General features: G+C 43.2%; 1 pseudogene; it reads left to right on the forward strand.

Moving 5' to 3' along the window:
- Positions 1-528: 528 nt before the first annotated feature.
- LOC146397091 (GA-binding protein subunit beta-2 pseudogene) lies at positions 529-1,838 on the forward strand (annotated as a pseudogene).
- The last annotated feature ends 19,371 nt before the right edge of the window (positions 1,839-21,209 follow it).

Consider the following 21,209-nt stretch of genomic DNA (forward strand, 5'->3'; position numbering starts at 1 on the left):
GAATGCCGCCTCCGTGCCAAGCAATGTGAGTCCAGGAGAAGCACAATAAAAGGTGATGGGGGATTAAAGGAGGGATAGATCACCAGTTTGAATTTCATGGAGGCAATGGCCCTTCTTCCATACCTGTAATACCTACAGAGCATCTCATGTACAGTGATGGGGGAGGCTCTCCTAGAATAATAAGAATGAAGGCCCAGGGGTCCAGGAGTGTGGAGGGTGCTTCTGGATGAGAGCAGATTTGGTGTGGCCAGAGGAAAGGTGGATTACGAGCGATGTGAAAAAATATGTGGATGTTCTTTGCTGTAAAGAATATTAACTACAGGCTGTTTTGCTGCCTCCGATTCCCCATGAGCGGGGGTTAAAGGCCCCCAAAATATGCCTTTATGAAAAGGCCAAAAAGTAACCATCATTGACAGAGAGACTTAACTAGAGAAGGAAACAGGATCAAACTGGCGGGCTCGGCAAAAGTGCAGCCGGCAGCATCCCGGACGAGGAGTTATAGCTTCCCACAAATTTGTGTTCCTATGCATGAAGACCTCTTTGGTGGACTTGGGGAAGAGGTTTCTAGAAGCACCAAGAAAAGGCCAAGATGATGAAGTCACAACATTAATGGCAAATGATGCCCCATTCACCACACACTGGCTTGGCTCATCCCCCGGCACCCTGCAGCCCAGTACGGTCATTATTCCACAGCGGAAGTGCTCCTTCGAGCAGGTGTTACCAGGGATGTCCGGACCAAAGTGAACAGGTCCCCCTTGCATATGCTGCAGCTGATGGACACGCACACAGTGTGGAACTGCTTGTGAGGAATGGTGCAGATGTGCATGCCAAGGACATGTTAATGACGACAGCTTCACATGGGCCACAGAGCACCACCATCGAGATGTCGTAGAGCTACTTACCAAATATGGAGCTCATGTCAGTGGTTTCAGCAAGTTTGATAAATCTGCCTCTGACTTAGCCCTGGAGAAAAACAATGCTGAGGTTCTGGTCAGCCTCCAGGAAGCAATGCAGAATCAGGTGAATGCGAATCCTGAGAGAGTCAACCCTGTGGCCATGGCTACCCCATTCATCTTTACATCAGGAGACGTTGTCAACCTCGCAAGCCTTGTTAATTCACCCAATGCCAAACAACCTCAGGTAATTCAGAGGAAATCATAGATGGAAATTCTGTTGACTCATCAATCTAGCAAGTGGTGGGGAGTGGAGGCCAGAGAGTCATCACCATAGCGACCGATGGCGTCCCTTCAGTAATATCCAGACTGCAGTCCCTACTGGAGGCATTAGCCAGCCATTTAGTGTAACTATGCAAGTTGGACAGCAAGTTCTAACTGTACCTGCTGGTCCGGTTGCAGAGGAGACTGTCATCGAAGAAGAGGCAGAAGAAGTAGAGAAACTGCCACTCACTAAGAAACCAAGGATAGAAGAAATGACAAACAGTGTGGAGGAAAGCAAGGAGGGCACTGAAGGAGAACCACTTTAGCAGCAATTCCGGGAGGCTAATCAAAGAGACCAGAAATACCAAAACCAACTCCTAAAGAAAGAGCAGGAGGAAGAATAGTACCGTCTCAAGCTAGAGGCCATGGCCCAACAAGAGCCCAATGTAGTTGATTTCACAATGGTTGAAGAGGTGGCTGAGGTAGATGCTGTAGTGGTCACAGAGGGGGAGATGGAAGAGAGAGAGATGGAAATGACTAGGGCAGTAGGGACCACAGAGCCGCATATTGGAGTTTCCATGGAAACTGTTTCACCTTAATGTGCAAGGACCACAATTTGTGCTATGTCCATCTTTCTCCTCTTTTTAAAAGAAAATACAGAGGACAAACATTGTATACAAATTAAGAATGTCCTAAAGAAGAAAACTATAGCAAGGTACAAAGCTTGGGCTCAGGAAGGCTCTCAATGTAACTGGAAAATTCAAAGACAAGTACAGGAAACACGTCTTCTGAGGGACAAAAAGAATAAGCACCACATTTCTCAGCACCTATCATTGCTTTAAGCACAGAGGTAAAAAAAAAATGCTGGAGGTTGTAGATTGATTTTTTTTTAAATAACTGGTTTTCAAAAGATTTTAAAATAATATTTTAATATGGACATATCCAGAGCCTTTAATAGTTGTATCATCAAATGACCTGAAAATTTGCCTTAGATTTGTGATGTGTACTTGTTAAAGAAGAAAACCACTTGGGAGGAAGTATTAGAAGCAAGCTTTGGGGAAGAGAAAGAAATATATTCCACTTCCAAAGGAGTAGGCAGGCACTCCCCACTATCCTGAGTTAATTTCACCGAAAAAAAAAGTCGTGATTGCCTGATTAAATTTGCATCCATAGCTCAGATGTCAGTTTAAGAAACTGAAATAGAATTTTTAAAATATGGAAAGGAAAAAAAAAAAACTTGATGTGGGAGAAGTGTATATAAACCCCAAATCCTCCAGGCTGTGCTTCTACAATGCTGGAAAGTAGCCAAGAATTGGCTTGTAGGGTTAGGAAACAATCTGGTCTCAAGATACCATCTTTGCTCTGGCTGGATTTTATAAAATTACAATCAGGAGGGTAGTCTGTTGTTAGAACAACTTGCTTCCAAACATTTATTGATGTCATATCAAGCTTTAATGTCAACTTTTTAATTTTATAAAATTTTGTTGAATTTTCTAAAAAAAAAAAAGAAGAGCATTGACTATGACTCAGAGACTATGAGACATCATTAAAAGTATGATGGGCTTAGAGTTGTGCCTTGGGAAGAATGTTCTGGAAGTAATATGTCAGCTATTTTGGCACAGGGAAAGGTTGGGGACAGCAAGTCCCAGTACATGGTTATTGAAATAGTTAAATTAAAAATGAATGAAAGGTCTCATGCAAAGACTTGTGCACAAATTTTCATAGCAGCTTTAGTTACAATACCCCCAAACCGGAAATAATACCTCTGTCTTCAGCAGGAGAATGGAAAATCAAACGGTTCTATATGCACGCAATGGAAAACTACTTAGTAATAGAAAGGCATGAGAACTGCTATATATGCAACAACATGAATAAATCTCAAAATCATCTTTCTGAGTGAAAGAAGCCAGACCAAAACTAGTAAATATTGAATGATTCCATTTCTATAAAATTACAGAACATGCAAACTAATCTATAGTGATAAAAACCAAATCAGAGGCTGCTTGGGACACTGCAGGGACATATGAACTGCAAATGGGGCGCAAGGAATATTTGATGGAAATGTTTTACATCTTAATTGTGGTAGAGGTTTTATAGGTATGAACTTCTATTAAAACTAATGAATGGCACATTTTAAACAGCTACAGTTTGTTGTATATATATATATCACATGTCATGATGTTGATTTTAAAACCCAAGAGACACTTTTGAAAAAAAATGGTGGATGGAACTTATCAACTTTTCATCCTTTCCATTAAATAATAGTAAAATTACTTCTAAAGGCACATATCTACAAGGACAGTAAATAGAAAAAGTCATTAGCAAGCAAGTTAATAGGAGCTGGAAAGAACCTGAGATGACTGATTAGGAGCCAATGGGGAAAGTCAAGGCCAACCCGCTGTACAAAGGCTAAGTAGTTCTAATGGCTCCAGGTACCTCTGGACATGGAGATTGGTTAAGTAAGGAGAACTGACTGAAAATCTGTTAATAAGCATTTCACTTTTGGACGGATATCCTTCTCCACCCTCCCTCTGGAGAAGAGAGAATGTTTTTGGACTGAGAGATACTGGAGATGATGCAAGGCAGGAAAACATACCAAACCAGGGGGATAAGGACATGTACTCAAGCTGGAAGTTGAGCTGCCCATCCATTGACTCATTTAGGTCCCAGAAAGCTGGTAGCCAAGCCGTCATGCTCTAAGGAGAGAAGGGTAGAGTCTTCAGATAATTTGACCAGGCTGAAGGGAGTGACCCAAAACACAGCCACTGAAATCACAGCCCAGTTAGGTCATCCTACCATAGACAAGGCTATGCCGTTTGAGCTCCCCTCAGGCACTCGGAGCTTTAAATCAGCACATCATCCCTTAAATATAACCAGACAACCAAGGGTTATAGTGCAAAAGTAGAAAATAAAACAAATCGACATAAGTAAGCAATTTGGTGGAAATGGATAATTTGCAAATAGAAGTAAACCTCTGAGACATAAGATAGTGCAACCCAAAAACAATAACAGATTACTATAAAAAGGGAAATTCTGAGAATTGTAAAAAGAGCTCTCGAGATTTAGAATATAGCAGAGAAGAAACCCTCAATTGAAAACTTGGAAGATGAGAATGTTATCTTAAAAACAGAGTAAAAACAAAAAATAAAACAAATGATTCTAGAAGGAGAGGTGGGTTTTTTTCTGTAAGAAAGGGGAAAAAAATCCATAAAAATATTTCAAGAAGGTTTCCTATAGTTGACAAACATTAGTTGGTAAAATTGAAAGGGTCCACAAATTATCCAGCACAATGAATGAGAAAGAACTTGCAAAGACACGTCAACGTGAGCTTCCAGAACATAGGAGACAGTGAGAAGAGATTACAAGCTTCCAGAGAAATTGAAAACAGAAGCAAAATAAGAGCAGGTCACATACAAAGAATCAGGAATCATAATGCCTTCAGATTTCTCGACAGCAATACTAGACCCTAGACAGTAATGGAACAAGATCTTCAAAATTCAGAAGGAAAATTAATATCAATTTTGAATCCCAAATAAGGCATTTTCAAGCAGGCAAAGTTCTCAGAAAAATTTGTCTTCCTGCCCCCTTTCTTAGAAATGCCTGAGAGATGAGCGCCACCGAAACAAGAGATCAAGAAAGATGAACAAGTGGGGTATAGGTAATAAGGGCTCAACATGGGAGGGAAAGAAAAGAAAAGCCTAGGATGATGGTGTGGGGAGATTTCAGAATGATACCTTGGGACTGCAATTAACCATTGTTTCTCCTATGAGGAGCTTGTAGCCCAGTGGTATCTCTTATTTACTAAAAGATTTTTTTAAAAACAAAACCCACACTCCTAACCAATATGGCAGAGCGTTAAAAGACTTTTTGTGCCAAATAATTACCCTAAAGCTTATTAGAAATGTAGATTCTGTTGCCCCAGAGAGTCCAAAAGATCCTGTTTGAGGAGGTTTGGGATGAGCCCCCAGGAAACTGCAGCTCGACCAGTGTCTTCAGTACAGTACAGGTGGTTCACGACGACATCTGTAAAACAGTTGTCTAAGTGCTCGTTCTAACTGCTGACTAAACGTAAACATGGTTATTGTTTTTATGGCCTGCCAGGATGTGTTCTTTTTTAAAAAGCATTTTAAAGCGAGAGGTCAGTGGGTTTTAGCATATGCACAGCGTTGTACAACCATCACCCCGAACACTGCCATCACCCCAAAAAGAAACCCTGTACTGCTTAGTGATTCGTCCCCACACTCTCCTTTCCTCCTTGGCAATTACTATTCTCTCTTCTGTCTCAATGGGTTTTCCTTTAGTGGACATTTCATATGAATGGACTCATACACTATGTGGCCTTTTGTATCTTGCTCCTTTGACTCAGCATAACTGCTTTCAAGGTTCATTCATGTGGTGGCTCATATTAGCATGTAGTTGATTTTTATGGCTAAAGAGCATTCCATTGCATAGATATGTGACATTTTGCTTCTCTCTTCATCAGCTGATGGACATCTGGGTGGTTTCCATCTTTCGGCTGTTGTGAGTCATGCTGCAATGAATGTGCACGTACACGTGATTGTGTGAACACCTGTTTTCAGCTCTCTTGGGTAGATACCCAAGAGTGGAATTGCGAGGTCATGTGGCAACTCTCTGTTTAACTTTTTGAGGAACTGCCAAACTGTTTTCCACAGGGGCTGCACCTTTTACGTTCCCACGAGTAACATATGAGGATTCCAATATCCTCACATGTTCACAACAACTATTTTCCTTTTTTAAAAACTTACAGTCATTCTAGTGGGTGTCAAGCAGTCTCATTGTGATTTAGATTTGCTTTTTCCCAGGGATTTGCAGGATTTATTCTTGAATATGCAAACCTGCTTCCTTCCCTTCCAGTTTTTGTCTGTCTCCCACCTATACATTGTCAGATCATATAGATTTTACATACTATCCACTTCCTCGATGCTCTTTAGTCTCAATTCTCAGATAAGTCTCAGAGAATTAAACTCTGACTCTATGCCTACAAGGTTGAAACATAAACATACAAAGTCACTTAGAAAGGCCTAGAGGACAGGAACCTGATGGGTGTTAGTATAATAGCAAAGGAAGAAGGAGCCCATCAGAACGTGGCAGCGCTGGGCATGCAGTGAGGACCAGCTGATGTAGAAAGAAGGTAGTCATCAAGGCTAAAGATGGCGGGTTATCTTTAAGGCTTCCTGTGTCAATTCTTACAAGAAGAACCTGCTAACTCATGGATGCAGACTCTACGTCCCTGGGTAGTTGTTTGTACTCGTTGTAAGGGAATACATTGGCCTCTGGTTATTCATCAGGCTCTTGTAAGTTAAGTCAGCGCAAATCAACTTCCCTGCATGAGGATCCTTCTGAGACTCCAGCGAGGGCAGACGGCTGCATCAGCACAAGTGTGAGCCAGCAACTCTGGAGACTTACCCAAAATCTGGTCTTGCAGAAAAACTCTTGGTGTCTTGGGCAATCTTGAGGTGGCCTCCGCTTGCTTCGCCTTGCACTGCGGACCTTGTCTGGTCTGCGGCAGCACTGATTTCTGCAATCAGATGGAAAGCAAGAGGCCAAGCAGTTGCTGGTGGCAATGATAACCCTATATTAGCACATCATAATCACTCAAAGCCCACAATTTACCTTAGGGTTCACTTGTGGTGTTGTATATTCGAATGTGTAATGACGTAATCCATCATACAGAGTGTGTTCACTGCCCCCAAATCCTCTGTCCTCCACCTATTTGTCTCTCCTCTGCCCTCCCCCAGCCCCAGCCCTGGTAAACCCCTGATCTTTCTTACTGCCTCTGTAGTTTGGCCTTTTCCAGAAAGTCATATCATTGGAAGCATACCGTATGTAGCCTTTCCAGATTGGCTTATTTTGCTTAGTAATTTGCATTGAAGATTCTTCCATGTATTTCCATGACTTGATAGCTCATTTCTTTTTAGAACGAAATAATATTCCACGTCTGGATGTACCACAGTTTATTTATCCATTCGCCTGAAAGACATTTGGGTGCTCCGAAGTTTTGGCAGTTATGAATCAAGCTGCTATAAACACTCATGGGCAGTTTTTTGCGTCGACAGAAGTTTTCCACTCCTTTGGGTCAATACTCAGAAGGGCAATTGCCTGATCATATGTTTGAGCCCCAGTCCATAAAATCAACCCACCTTCTTTCCCTGAATCCCTTCCAAGACAGGTCCCCTGAGCCAGACTGTGAACCCACTGGAATTTTAAAAAGACCCTACGTGTGTGGTGCATGACAGGCTACTGGGAACCCTTCCCCAATCTTGATTTTATACCCTTTCACTGGGTACCTCCTCATGCTCTTGTAAAAGTCATAAATGCATCTCTAATACTCGAATGCATGTGGGTTTCTGAATAAAGACTCATATTTCTCCCTTCAGGTATTTTTCATTTTTATGTTCCAGAAAGTATTCCTTACACACACAGGTGGTATTTCCATGTGACTCTGCTCAGTCCTGTGAATAATATGCATTTAGCTGTCCGCAGAGCTGAACAGAACCAGAACTCCATTTCACCACCTCTGACAACCATTCTTTGCTGATGGAGAAACTGACTTTAGGACAAGCTCTAGCTTGGGGTAGGTCAGAGCAGCGCGCTGAGGGGATTATTCGTACGGGATCTATGTAAAAATCTCTGACCTTAAGTTTTATGATGTTCAGAGATTATCGTTATGTTGTGAGTGTTATTTTTGGCATCAGGAAACATGAGGTCAAGTGATGAAATGTTTGGGGGAAGAGGTTTCAGTCCATGGTTACTATTTTTAAAAAATCCCACCCAAGAGGGATCTAACCTTTGCAAAAAAACTTTACTTTAAATGCCTGTTTATTGTTAGGTTGCACTGATAATTCCCTGTTGCATTACCTTTCCTGTTTAAAAAAAAATAAATTAAAACAATCTAAGAAGGCAGATAATGTTTAATGGAAAAGGGCAGCGACGAGCTAATGGTTGCCTAGCAACTACTCGACATTGTTTGGCTGCTTCACTCTAGAGAAGCCAAAATGGTGGCTATAATCCTTCTCTAGCCCCCTGGACAGAGTACATATGAGTGACAGCTCCCTCTGGGGCCGAAGCATTTTCTTCTTTGTCTTGGGCAGCAGATCTTCTTCTTCTTTTCTTTTTTTTTTAGCTTCCAAATGGGGAAAACTCACTGCCTAATTCTTGAATACGCTAATGCCTATACTTCCATCTTCTCAGAAAATCTATGGCTAAACTTTTCAGGTTCTTCCTTTGGGTGGTTTTACATATGTATTTTCCTACATTCCCCATTTCTCCATTTGTGTTTCTCTATCAATTACCAACCCTGGTGAAGTAGTTTTTGAAGTCCAACAAGGCACTTGACATGATTTAGTTTTAGGAAGTCAAAGTTCCTGTCGTGGCGCAGTGGTTAACGAATCCGACTAGGAACCATGAGGTTGTGGGTTTGATCCCTGGCCTTGCTCAGTGGGTTAAGGATCCGGCGTTGCCGTGAGCTGTGGTGTAGGTTGCAGACGCGGCTCGGATCCCGCGTTGCTGTGGCTTTGGCGTAGGCCGGTGGCTACAGCTCCGATTCAACCCCTAGCCTGGGAGCCTCCATATGCCGTGGGAGTGGCCCAAGAAATAGCAAAAAGAAAGAAAAAAAAAAAAGGAAGTCTTCGCCTGTCTAATCCTCCTTTCTGCTTCTAGAGCAGTCTGGACTCCCAGTTTTCTAGGGCCCAGGGAAGGTTGGTAATTCGTTGACCATTGGGTAGTCTCACAACTAGAGAATGGAGAGGGAGAAGAAATATCATTATAGAAACTACAACAAGACTTTTCAGGATGAGGAGTTCCCATTATGGCTCAGCTGGTTAAGAACATGACGTAGTCTCCATGAGGATGTGGGTTTGATCCCTGGCCTTGCTCACGGTTTGATCCTTGGGTTAAGGATCTGGTGTTGCTGCAAGCTGCAGCGTAGGTCACAGATGCAGCTCGGATCTGGCGTTACTGTGGCTGTGATGGAGGCTGGCAGCGGCAGCTCCAATTTGACCCCTAGCCCAGGAACTTCCATAATACCAGGAACTTTCATGTGACACAGGCGTGGCCACCAAAAGGAAAAGACAAAACAAAACAAACAAACAAAAAAGACTTTTCAGGATGATAAGCATGATGAGTAAGAATAAATGAATCTATTCTTACAAATAACATTTCTGTTCGCTTATTCAAAAACCAGGGGTCTATTTCAAGGAACCCAAAATATCTGAACTGCTTTAAACTTTGTTCCCCTAAATCACAAGTAGATTGGAAGTAGGCATTGTGTGGCCTTGACTAGAAGGATAATATAGACACTACGGTATAGATTGTTCATAACAGCGTGCTGATTTGGGACAGGCACACAGGATGGAATTTCTTTGCTTTCTTATCTTAGTGGGTACTTTAGAACAGGAGCATTTAAGAGGGAAAGGGTTTGGGAGGCCCAAGAACCACTGGAATCATCCCCAGTGGTTCACTCATGTGGGATTTTGGAGAGAAGGTCTGTCTGTGGCCTCCCGATGTTGAAAAGCCAGGGGCTTTGTCAAGATCTTTGTCAAGAATCTTTTGGTTGCAGAAAAACATGCTGAGGACAGTTTAGAGCAGACATGTCTCCAAAGGAAAAGGGAATGAAAATTTACTAATTATCGGTAGGTACTTTGGTCCATTCCTTCTGTCAAATGACAGAATGAATTCAGTAGGTTTATTGAACACCTACTATGTGCCAGTTATTGTGAAAAGTCCAGGGATGCAGTCATTAAAAGAGACTGGTCCATTAAATCATCCGAGGGAACTGAAATTACATTGGCTGAACCCACAGGATGTGCTGCAGTTTTATGCGCAGTAATAAAATCTTTACAAACAACTATATAAACTTTGAGTTATTATATTATCATATTAAACCGCCAATTACATATGAGTTGAGAGCTTTCTGACTCTAAAGCCCTGTCCTCTACCCACCCCTTCTATAGGAACTTAATTTAAGGAATTCTTCGGGAAAAATCTATGAGTATACTGAGTTGGGCTTTAGGTAGTTGAAAAATACCTTCTGCCTGGAATCAAGTGCAGTAGTGGGGTCTTGTGTCCCTAAAGATCCAGGGTAGTGGATAGAAAATGCTCTGACCATATTTCACACAGAAAATTAGGACAGTAATAGGAGCAAATGGTAACTGAGTGCTTACTGCATGCCAGGCCTTGAGCTAAACTTTCTTTTTTCCTTTTTTTTGGTCTTTTTACAGCCACACCCACAGGATATAGAGGTTCCCAGGCTAGGGGTCTAATCGGAGTTGTAGCTGCCAGCCTATGCCAGAGCCACAGCAACGCAGGATCCGAGCTGCGTCTGTGACCTACACCACAGCTCATGGCAATGCCGGATCGTTAACCCACTGAGCAAGGCCAGGGATCGAACCTCCAACCTCATGGTTCCTAGTCAGATTTGTTAACCACTACGCCACAACGGGAACTCTGAGCTAAACTTTCTAAGTGCCTTACCTTAATGTCCACAACAATGTCACAAGGTAAGCATTATTACTAAGACCATTTGATAAATAAGATATTGAGGCTTAGAAAGTTCCCATGACGAACGGGAGTCCAGAGCCTAGACTCAAACCCGTGGTAATGTCTTTCATGTCATTTTTTATTAGCTATTTAGCCTCTTTGGGTCACTAGGGAACTCTTTGAAGGCTGGAGCCACCAGTTCCAGTTCTGTTTCTTCCAGAAAATTGGCACATAATGGGGAGGAAGAGCAACAGTAATACTAACACACACACACACAAACACACACACTCACACACACACACACACACACATGCACACACACTCACACAGCATTGTCAAGAGCTGTGAAGGGGCTGAGATTTCCCCTGACTTCAAGTCCACACGGCAGCCTGCTACTGTTTCATGCATCCCGGTAGAGGCAGACTCCTAGGTCAGAGACAAAGGGCCATTGGTTACTCACAAGCAGAAGACATTGTCTCAGCATTTTTTGCTGATTCCAACAGTGAGCTACTAAAAGGGCCAAATGAGGAGTCCCTTTGTGACTCTGCAGGTTAAGGACCCGACATAGTGTCTGTGAGGATGCAGGTTCAATCCCTGGCCTCTCTCAGTGGATTAAGGATCTGATGTTGCCACAAGTTGTAAGTAGCTCGTAGATGCAGCTCAGATCCAGTGTCGCCATGGCTGTGGCACAGGCATCAGCTGTAGCTCTGATTCAACCTCTAACCTGGGGACTTCCTAAGGCCACAGGTGCAGCTGTGAAAAAAGAAAGAAAGAAAAGAAAAGGGCCAGTTGACACCTGCTTCCTTCATGAAAGGAAGGGAACTTTGTTTGGGGGACTGAATCTTCATAATGGGAGTAAGCAGGGCTGCCTCAGCTCCAAAGCAAGACCCTGTTTATACGCTGGACCGTAAGCATGGCTGCTCATTGCCCCAGAAAGAGACTCTCAGTCTTCCAGGGTTGTTTATATACAAACGTGCTTGCAAAGATAGTTTGGAATGAAAGGGTAGTTAGTGCCTTGGTTGCAAAATGTGGGGAATGCAAAAGACCCCCAAGGACTGTCTTCTCACAAGGATGTTATTTGCTTTGTGTCAGGATCTGAGCGCCTTCATAGTCATTAATTCCCTTAATGCCCACGGCCCTATCAGGGCAGCACTATCATGAGCTCCATTTTTCCGAAGGACAACCAAGATACAGAGAGATTACCTGACCTGCTTGCGGTCCCACAGTTCACAGTGGCGGCGCTGGCGTTTGCATCTGGGTTGCTCCAGAGTCCAGAGTGTAATGACTTCGCTATTTTTACATTGGCTGGTATCAGCAACACCCCTCTAGATGCTCTTTTTCTCCATAGCTTGTCACCACATCAGAGTATGGTGGCTCTCAAACTTGAATGTACATCACAGTCACCTGGGCTGCGGGGTGGGGCTTGTTACCCCAGTTTCTGATTCAAGTCTGGCCTGGAACTTGAGAACTTGCATTTCTCCATCTCCCAGGTGCTGCTGGTCTAGGGACCCGACTTGGGAACCACTACGATGCTGTCAGATTTGTTTCTGTTCTGTCTTTCCCCCCAGAATATGGGCTCCATGAAATTCAGGACTTTTCTGTTTTGCTCACTGCTGTATATCCTCAGTGCTTACAATTGTATCTGGCACATAACAAGCCATCAATACATTTTTTTTTTCCTTCCTTCTCTTTAGGCCCACACGGAAGCTCCCAGGCTAGGGTCAAATCAGAGCTGCAGCTACCGACCTACACCATAGCCACAGCAACGAGGGATCCAATCTGCATCTTTGACCTACAGCTCATGGCAATGCCTGATCCTTAACCCACTGAGTGAAGCCAGGGATCAAACCTGCATCCTCATGGATACTAGCCAGGTCCGTAATCCACTGAGCCACAATGGGAACTCTTTTTTTTTTTTTTTTTTTTTTTAATGAAAGTGGTCTTTAAGTAGAGCCAGCCTGTTTGGGGATTGAGCATTTAAAATAGTGGAATTAGACTCAGTGTTAAGACAGGTACACCTTCCTCCCTATGGTTTATGGTAAGATGTACAAGTTTATTGGCTTGTTTTTGTCTTTCCTGTTCCAGCTTTCCTGTGCAGGAAAGAGGTGCTACTCTAAGACAACAATTCTTTGGCCTTCGTGTACATTAACCACAGAAGGACTTATTAAAATGCAGAATCCCAGGCCCCGCCCACAGAGATGGACCCTGGGGTTTATATTTTTAACGAGTAGTTCTTCTGCTTGCAGGTAGTACATGGATCATACTTTATTAATCACTGGAAGAGACAGAAAGAACAAAGGCCTGCCTTGGGCCCCGTCCCCACCCTTTTATTTTAGCTGCAAAACTTCAGAGTTCTCTCAGAAATCTCCCAACGTCTCAGTTTCCTCATCTATAAAACAAGTGTCATGTGTATCAGCTTCTTAGAAGGATGCTTCGAAGAGCACTGTATGGAAAGGTGTAATGAAACCATTTTAGCTCTTCAACCTGCTAGACTTGTATACGATGTCTGTAGAATGAAGGTATCTCATTAAGGCAGGAGCATACACAACACTGAATTCTCAGAGTGTTTAAATGCTTTTTCGGTAGAGCAATAACAATAATTCCAAGGCTTATGTTCTCAATCAGTCATGAATATTTCATAAGGACGTCAAGACAAGACTTCAAATGGCTTAACTGGAAGGACCAGGTATGTATATATTCACCCATCCATCCATCCACCCTCTGTCCATCCACGTAAAATGTTGCCCTGCAATCCTGTGCCAGTCTGGCTGCATTAGAATCACCTGAGACCTTTTAAAACCATTCTAAACCACATGCTCAGAGATTCAGTAGGTCTGGGTTGGATTCAGAAATCTGCATGAGGAGTTCCCGTCATGGCACAGTGGTTAACGAATCCGACTAGGAACCATGAGGTTGCGGGTTCGGTCCCTGCCCTTGCTCAGTGGGTTAAGGATCCGGCGTTGCTGTGAGCCGTGGTGTAGGTTGCAGATGCGGCTCGGATCCCGAGTTGCTGTGGCTCTGGCGTAGGCCAGTGGCTACAGCTCCGATTCGACCCCTAGCCTGGGAGCCTCCATATGCCGCGGGAGTGGCCCAAAGAAATAGCAAAAAGACAAAAAAAAAAAAAAAAAAGAAATCTACATGATATAAAGATTCAGAGGAAGTGATTTCCATGCCCCAGTGGGGTGCGGGGGAAGGAAAACTGGGAAGTATGAGGATTTAGAGGAGCCCTCAAATAAAGGAAGGGGTCTGCTAGACAGAGGGAGGCGGGAGCTCAGCACAAACACAGAAGGGGGAAAGAGTAGAGACCCTTCCCAGAGGAGGTTACCTGGAGCAAGAGAAGCGTCAGGTCTAAAGTGTTTCTATTCCATAGATGAGATTTGTGCTTCCACGGATTTGTGTTTCCCAGACTGTTGTGACTACATATGTGGATTGTTGATAAGTGGGAGGCAAAAAAATGAGACCATATTGTTCAACAAATTTGAGAAGCATTGTGATAAACATCTGTGGGGGTTTACTGACTTCTCAGAGCCCTTGATGTCCTGGTGATGTGCACTGTCAAGGTCACAGTGGCGATAACACGCAATGTTTCCCAAATCTACAGGACCACAGAAACCCATTTTTCTTAATGAGCCAGAGGTCCATGGAACTTACTGTGGGAGCTCCTCCTCTCCGTAGCTTTGCATATGTATCAATACATATACATAATTTATCTACATATTTAAGCGTACATCTTTTGGTAATAGATGGTTTTAATTTCTACCCCCTTTCCAGTGTCCAAACCCCTGCACAGAACCTGCTGTACTTGTGCCTGCAAGTGTTCATGAGTTTTCAAAAATCTTTAAGCAGATCAGTTTTCATACTATCTCAGGAAGGGTCATTAAAGGGTTCCATTAATTATTAGAATCTGGAGTTCCTGTCGTGGCACAGTGGTTAACGAATCTGACTAGGAACTATGAGGTTGCGGGTTTGATCCCTGGCCTTGCTCAGTGGGTTAAGGATCTGGCGTTGCCATGAGTTGTGGTGTAGGTCGCAGACACAGCTCGGATCTAGCGTTGCTGTGGCTTTGGCGTAGGCCGGAGGCTACAGCTCCACTTGGCCCCTAGCCTGGGAACCTCCATATGCCGTGGGTGTGGCCCCCAAAAGACAAAAAGACAAAAAAAAAATTATTAGAATCAGTAACCACAACACATGATTTCACATACGGCAGGCTTCTACCCAGCACTGTCAGGTGTATCTATTTCTCGTTTAATCAAGACACCGGCAAGGTGAGGATTACTGAAAGCTTTCTGACCAAGTCCACCATCCCCCAGTTTGTCCATCCTCCCCTGGATAGAACTGGGCCCAATGGCCATGATCAGGCTCATCTGAGCCTGGGCCCACACACACATGCACCCTCCTGGCATCTCCCCTTTACTGGGTGAGCCTATCCATCCCCCGGCTGCTGCTTCAGCTGCTCACAGTGCCCGGTTCTCCCTCTTTGGGAGAGTTGCCCCCCACCGAGGAAGGCCACCTTGCCCAGGACAGGGGTGCCCCGCTGCCCCTGGAAGGCCCCCAGCCAATGGCTGGCTGGGATAAGGCCATGAGCCGCTAGGGTCACCGAGCCAATGCCTGACCGGCTCTTTCCCTTCCTCTTGAGCTTCACTCCCTCCCTGATAGGTTATTCCAGAAATGCACACACTTATAAATCACTCTCAAAGGACAAACGAGACCTTGCTTCTAGGAAACCCGATTTGAGGGGCCACCTACACGGGGACCATGACTTAAAGCTCTGATTTGGCCAAGATCATCAGGCCTTCTGAGGCCACCTCAAACAGCTGTCTCCCACTGTCATCTTGCTCAACAGCTCAGCAGTGCTTGTTGCTGTTGACACCCGGCCTTATAAATAAGCGTCTCTCCTCAACCTGTATTCTGCCACAAGTTTTTCTTTTGAACTTTCAGAAGGAAGTTCCACAGGTCCCTTGATTACAGTGGTTCTATCACCTACATTGCTACATATGGCTGATTACTGCAGGTCTGATTCCATAGGACTAAACGACTAAATATGACCTGCATTACCTGCTCTCTGCTACCTGCCTCATCCCGCATCACCATCCACAGACCCCCCAGCCCTCCCACTCCCCTCTTGCCCCCTGTCCAAACTGTCAGCAAGTCCCATCAAGTGTCCCACCCTCTCAGGCTGCCAGCATTCATGCTCCCCTTCATTCCCACATCGTCGGTTTAGGTTCCCGCTGGTTTTCCCCAGACTATTAAAATACCCTAACTGATTGAGCTTCAGGTTTGCCTTTCAAACTACCATCTCTATGTGAATACGTACATGTCTTCCTTGTTTAATATGTGTCAATGCATCCTCACTCCTAGAGAGCCAAATCCAAACCCCACGGCACGTCTCACTGGCATTGTGCGCATGGGTTCCAGAGTCCACTCCAGCACCATCATTCTGCTGCTCGACCTCCACCCTCCCACCTTCCCCCATTGCTGAATTCCTTGCTGTGCCTCCAATGTGTCATGAAGCTCTTTCTGCCCGGGATGAGCTTGCTTCACTTGGTCTCCTGGATGAAGACCCAATTACCCTTTATGACTTGGAAACGAAGCATCACCTCTGCAATGACCTTGATCAACTTTCTGCGGAAGGCAACTAACATTCTCATTTGAGTCTTGCTGAACACATGATTCTATTTCAACACTCATCAAACATCGTGGGAGATGCTTGGGACCTAAACCAGGCACAAAACCTGGCAATACGACCGGCTATTTTGATGGGTTCTGTCAACACATCCAAGTAAAATGCTGACAACAAATCACAAATAGCAGTATGTGGTAGGCAGATTATGCCTCAGTAACACTTAGCTACTATAAGTCAAGGTCACATGTGATCGAGGCAACGTGGCGCACTCTACTAAATGTATTTCCTCTTCTTCCTGGAAAACAGTCAGTCCACACTTCCCAGCCTCCCTGGCATGTAGGTGAAGTAATGGGTTCCAGCCGGGACAGCGTGAGCAGAGGAATGTTTTCCCCTTTCAGGCCCGGCCCATAACCTCCCGAGTGCTCTTCCATGGGTTCTTCCCTTCCAGATGACTAGGATGGAGACAGCCAGGGTCACTGAGGAGTAGAAAGTCAGAGAGCAGCTGGTCAGCCTGGGTCTCCGAATGACTGCATGGAGCAGAGCCCCCTGTTAACAGGATCATCCTCCTTTGCTCCATGAGCAAGAAATAAACTTTTATTGGAGTCACTGTCGTTTGGGGTCCTATATCTTGCAACAGTTAACATTTCCCTAACCTGGGAAGGCTCTGCGACATAGCCATCATTGCATAAAGGACATGTTTGATACAGCCTAAGAAAAACGTTAAGCTCAAAATCATGGAGTATTTTGCAAAGCAATTGCATTCACTGCTGCATCTCAACCCCATCAGGGACTCTCACCACTGCAAGGCCCTAAGAAATAAGGGGCAAGTCAGGACGTCAATCCTACCCACTGGGAGGTGAGCACTCAGCTAGTGAGTGAGTGTAAATAGCTGGCCAGCTAGACTTTGCATCCTGAAGAGAATGTATACCCGTCGAACAAACATTTTACCTCTAGGTTACTTAATTTATGACATGTAGCTTCTTTCTTTGTATTACTAGCCCATCTGAAAATCAAGTTGTCCAAAACATGCTTTATATATGTTTCTCCTCAGACTCTGCTTATTCCTTTCTGCATTAGCAAGAGTTAGCTTTGTGTCTGACATATAGTAAGTAGGTGTTCAGTGAATGTTTCTCAGATGTTAAGTAGGGAGGAATTCAAAGAAATGCAAGGCTTCATCGTTTCACTGCTCCTGGTGACATTCCTAGTTACTTCTTCATCACCCACATTACAAATGAAAACACTTTTTATTCTGGGCATTCATAATTGTATACTATCCATCAAAAAATAAAATGTTCATAGCAGAGGCACATTCGGCCTGGAGATAAAGTGATATATTAACTTCTTGATCAAATGCCAGAACTCACATTTCAGATGAATGTGAAACAGACATCAATAATTACAGCTTGTACCAGAGCTGTTGGTTTCCAAACCTTTCAGTTCAATGAACAAGTAATAACTGGACAGACACACCTTTCAGAAATTAGAGGTGGGAAAAGATTACCTCATCCCATACTTGTCACCTAGCAGGCCCCCTGCAGCAATTCAGCAAGAGGCAGCCCAAGGGTCCTGGAGGAGCCGTGGGCTGGGCCCTTCTAGAATGATGCCTGAGTGAGGACTCAGGAGCCGAGGCTTTTCTTGGGCACCACCCTCTCTTCCCCTCTCAGTTCCTTTTTTTTGTGTGTTTCCATAAAAAACCTGGTCTGGATATAAAAGGCACGCACCTCAATTCAATGTTTTTTCTAAATGCCATCCCACTTGGAAGATTCTTATGCTTTTTTACTTGAATCTAAAAAGGGGTCACTAATATGAATAAAAGGATAATTATCCCTCAGCTAATTCTTGATTTTACAAGCACATCTAAAGATCCAGCATACTGCATGGTATTGAATAGGCAGTCCCACCAAAGGCTCGTTCTTGTGTTCCAGGGTTCAAGGTCACAAAAGCTAGTGTGGTGGAAACCTGCTCTGATAGCACTGCTGTATTTGAAGAAATTCTAGCAAAATGAACACAAGTCTCCAGAATCCTCACAAGTGAGGAGGAGGAGATAGTGTTGAAGGAACAACATGCTTCATGAGAGCACAATGGTTTGACTCTTTCCTAAGTTTCTCTGGGGCCATCTTGATCTACTACATGCTGCCCATTTTTTTCTGGTTTAGCTTTTTATTATAGTTGATTTATAACATTCCTTCACTTTCCACTGTACAGCAAAGAGACCGTCTTCCTTTTTTTTTTACTACTATCTTCCATCATGTTCTAACCCAAGAGACTTGACATAGTTCCCTGTGCTGACTCCAAAGCTTATCCATTCCAAATGTAGCAGTTTGCACCTACCAACCCCAAACTTCACATCCATCCTTCTCCCTCCCCCTTCCACCTCCAACCACAGGTCTGTTCTCCATGTCCATGATCCGTTTGTTTTGTAGACAGGATCACCTGTGCCGTATTTTAAATTCCACATGTAAGTGATATCATATAGTATTTGTCTTTCTCTTTCAGACTTACTTCACTTAGTATGAGAATCTCTAGTTGGCTGCATTCATGTTGCTGCAAATGGCATTATTTTGTCCTTTTTATTATTGAGTAGTCTTCCATTGTGCATATGTACTGCATCTTCTTAGCCCATTCACCTGTCAATGGACACTTAGGTTGTTTCCATGTCTTGACTATTGTGAATAGTGCTGCGATGAACATGGTGCACATTCTTTGGAATGAATGTTTTGTGTGGATACATCCCCCGGAGTGGGATTGCTGGATCAGGTGGTAGCTCTACATTTAGTTTTCTAAGGTACCTCCATACTGGTTTCCATAGTGGTTGTACCAATTTACATTTCCACCAGCAGTGAAGGAGGACTCCCTTTCTCCACACCCTCTCCAGCATTTACTTGTTGACTTGTTAATGAGGGCCTTTCTACTCATGTGAGAGGGTACCTCATTGTAGTTTTCACTTGCATTTCTCTAATGGTGATGTTGAGCATTTATTCATGTGCCTACTGGCCAATCATATGTCTTTTTCATGCCACCCAGCTGGAACTGAGTTGTGACTGGAGTTGAGAATCCCTTCCCCAGTAAGTCTTCATGCTGATTATAGCTACAACACTGAGTGTGTGTGCACACGTCTTTTAAGGTGAGTAGTGTAGAGGGAGAATAAAATAATAATGATTATTCAGCTCTATTCATTTAATCAAAATCTACAGAGCACTCCAACCTCAAAAAACAGAAAAATGGGTCTTATTGTCTCAGCATGCTACCAAGGTCAAGAATAAGTATACGTATTGATAAAATAATCTTTTGATAGTTCATTGAAATTCACTCTATATAGATTCCACTTTCTAGCCAAGTCTCTCATTAATTTAAATCTGGAAAACCTAGAAAAATGCTCTGATTACTTCATAATAAAAAGGGATTTCTTGAAAAGCACTGCCCTGGGTTTATAATGACTTAGACTTTTCAAAGTATTTTCAGATGCATCACCATGTTAGAAGGCACTGATGCCACAAATACCAATCTACATTTGGTCTTGGAAAAAGATTTTCATGTACATATTTTGTCCAAATATTACTATTTGTTTCATGAAAGTCAAGGCTAAGACTTTAGCAGAGTGTAAATTTTAAGCCAATGAATAAACAGTTGGCTTGAAAAAACATCAAATTGACATGCAAAGCATTTGTTGCTCTGCCAGACACTAAAAATAAAAGCAACTTCTGCCAAAATGGAAAAACTTGAATTGTTTCGGTTGGTTCTGAATTTGACTATCAGGTTTCACTAGGTTAATTTTCCAAAATGGGGCCTGACATTAATGTTATATTACCTTATTTCCTTAAACTTAACCTTTAAAAAAAAATTATACACAATTGGCATCTTAAATAACCACCTCACACACTTTTTATAGTTTAGCAGAATATGCATTTCTTTTTCTTTTTTCTTTTTAGGGCCACATCAGCAGCATACGGAAGTTCCCAGGGTAGGGGTTGAATATGAGCTGCAACTGCCAGCCTATGCCACAGCCACAGCAACATAGGATCTGAGCTGCATCTGTAACCTATGCCACAGTTTGCAGCAAGGCCAGACCCTTAACCCACTGAGCGAGGCCAGGGATGGAACCTGCATCCTCACAGACACTATGTCAGGCTCTTAACTGGCTGAGTCACAAGGGGAACTCCAGTATATACATTTCTGAACATGTGATCTCTCGACCTAACAAATGAAAATTAGGACATTGGAAAATTAATCTTCATATTTCAAGAATTAAACTTACCAGAATGAAGAATACGCCAAGTTTTTAAAATATTTACAGGATGATATTTTAGACAAAAGGTACCAGGGAAATCAGTAGATTTTAAAGGTGAGGTTTTAAGCTGTTACTCAAAGTTTGGATAGCATTTTATTCCTGTCCTTGGCCCTTAACTGTCTCTCTCAAAAAATAAGTGTGCTTAAAATATGGATTTATGATCAGCTGCAGAAACCTGCTTAACTACTGATTTACAGTTTGGGCCAAGGTATTTAACTCTGTCATCAGAACTAATTATAGCAAACCTGAGATTATATATTCAAACTCTCCTTTTGGTGAAAGAAATAGAATGTTCTGCTGCAAATCAGAAACATCCCGAGGGCTTCCCGAGAAGAATGCACTATCAACTTTACTTCTCAGAGCCACTTCTGTAAAGCTCAAAATTACTGTTCTTTAGTAAGGTGTTTTAGCCCGGAGTCCTTAAACAGTAAATCATAGTTACATTAATGCCATACCCATGGCCTGAAACATATTAATCTCAGTTAACAATAACTGACAGTTACATTACTAATCTAATTCAGGCATTCTGTGGTAGTAAATGCACATGTTAAAGCTTCAGGAACTGAAGCTCTTACGGATCCAAAAAGAATCTTTACTTTGCCAGGACCAGATGGAGAGGACAAACGATGACACTTTTCAGGGA

The sequence above is a fragment of the Sus scrofa genome, chromosome 14 (assembly GCF_054392235.1).
Source record: "Sus scrofa isolate SSC_HxYL_T2T_F1_AM1 chromosome 14, Sscrofa_HxYL_maternal_Yorkshire_Landrace_v2.0, whole genome shotgun sequence".
Classification (NCBI taxonomy): domain Eukaryota; kingdom Metazoa; phylum Chordata; class Mammalia; order Artiodactyla; family Suidae; genus Sus; species Sus scrofa.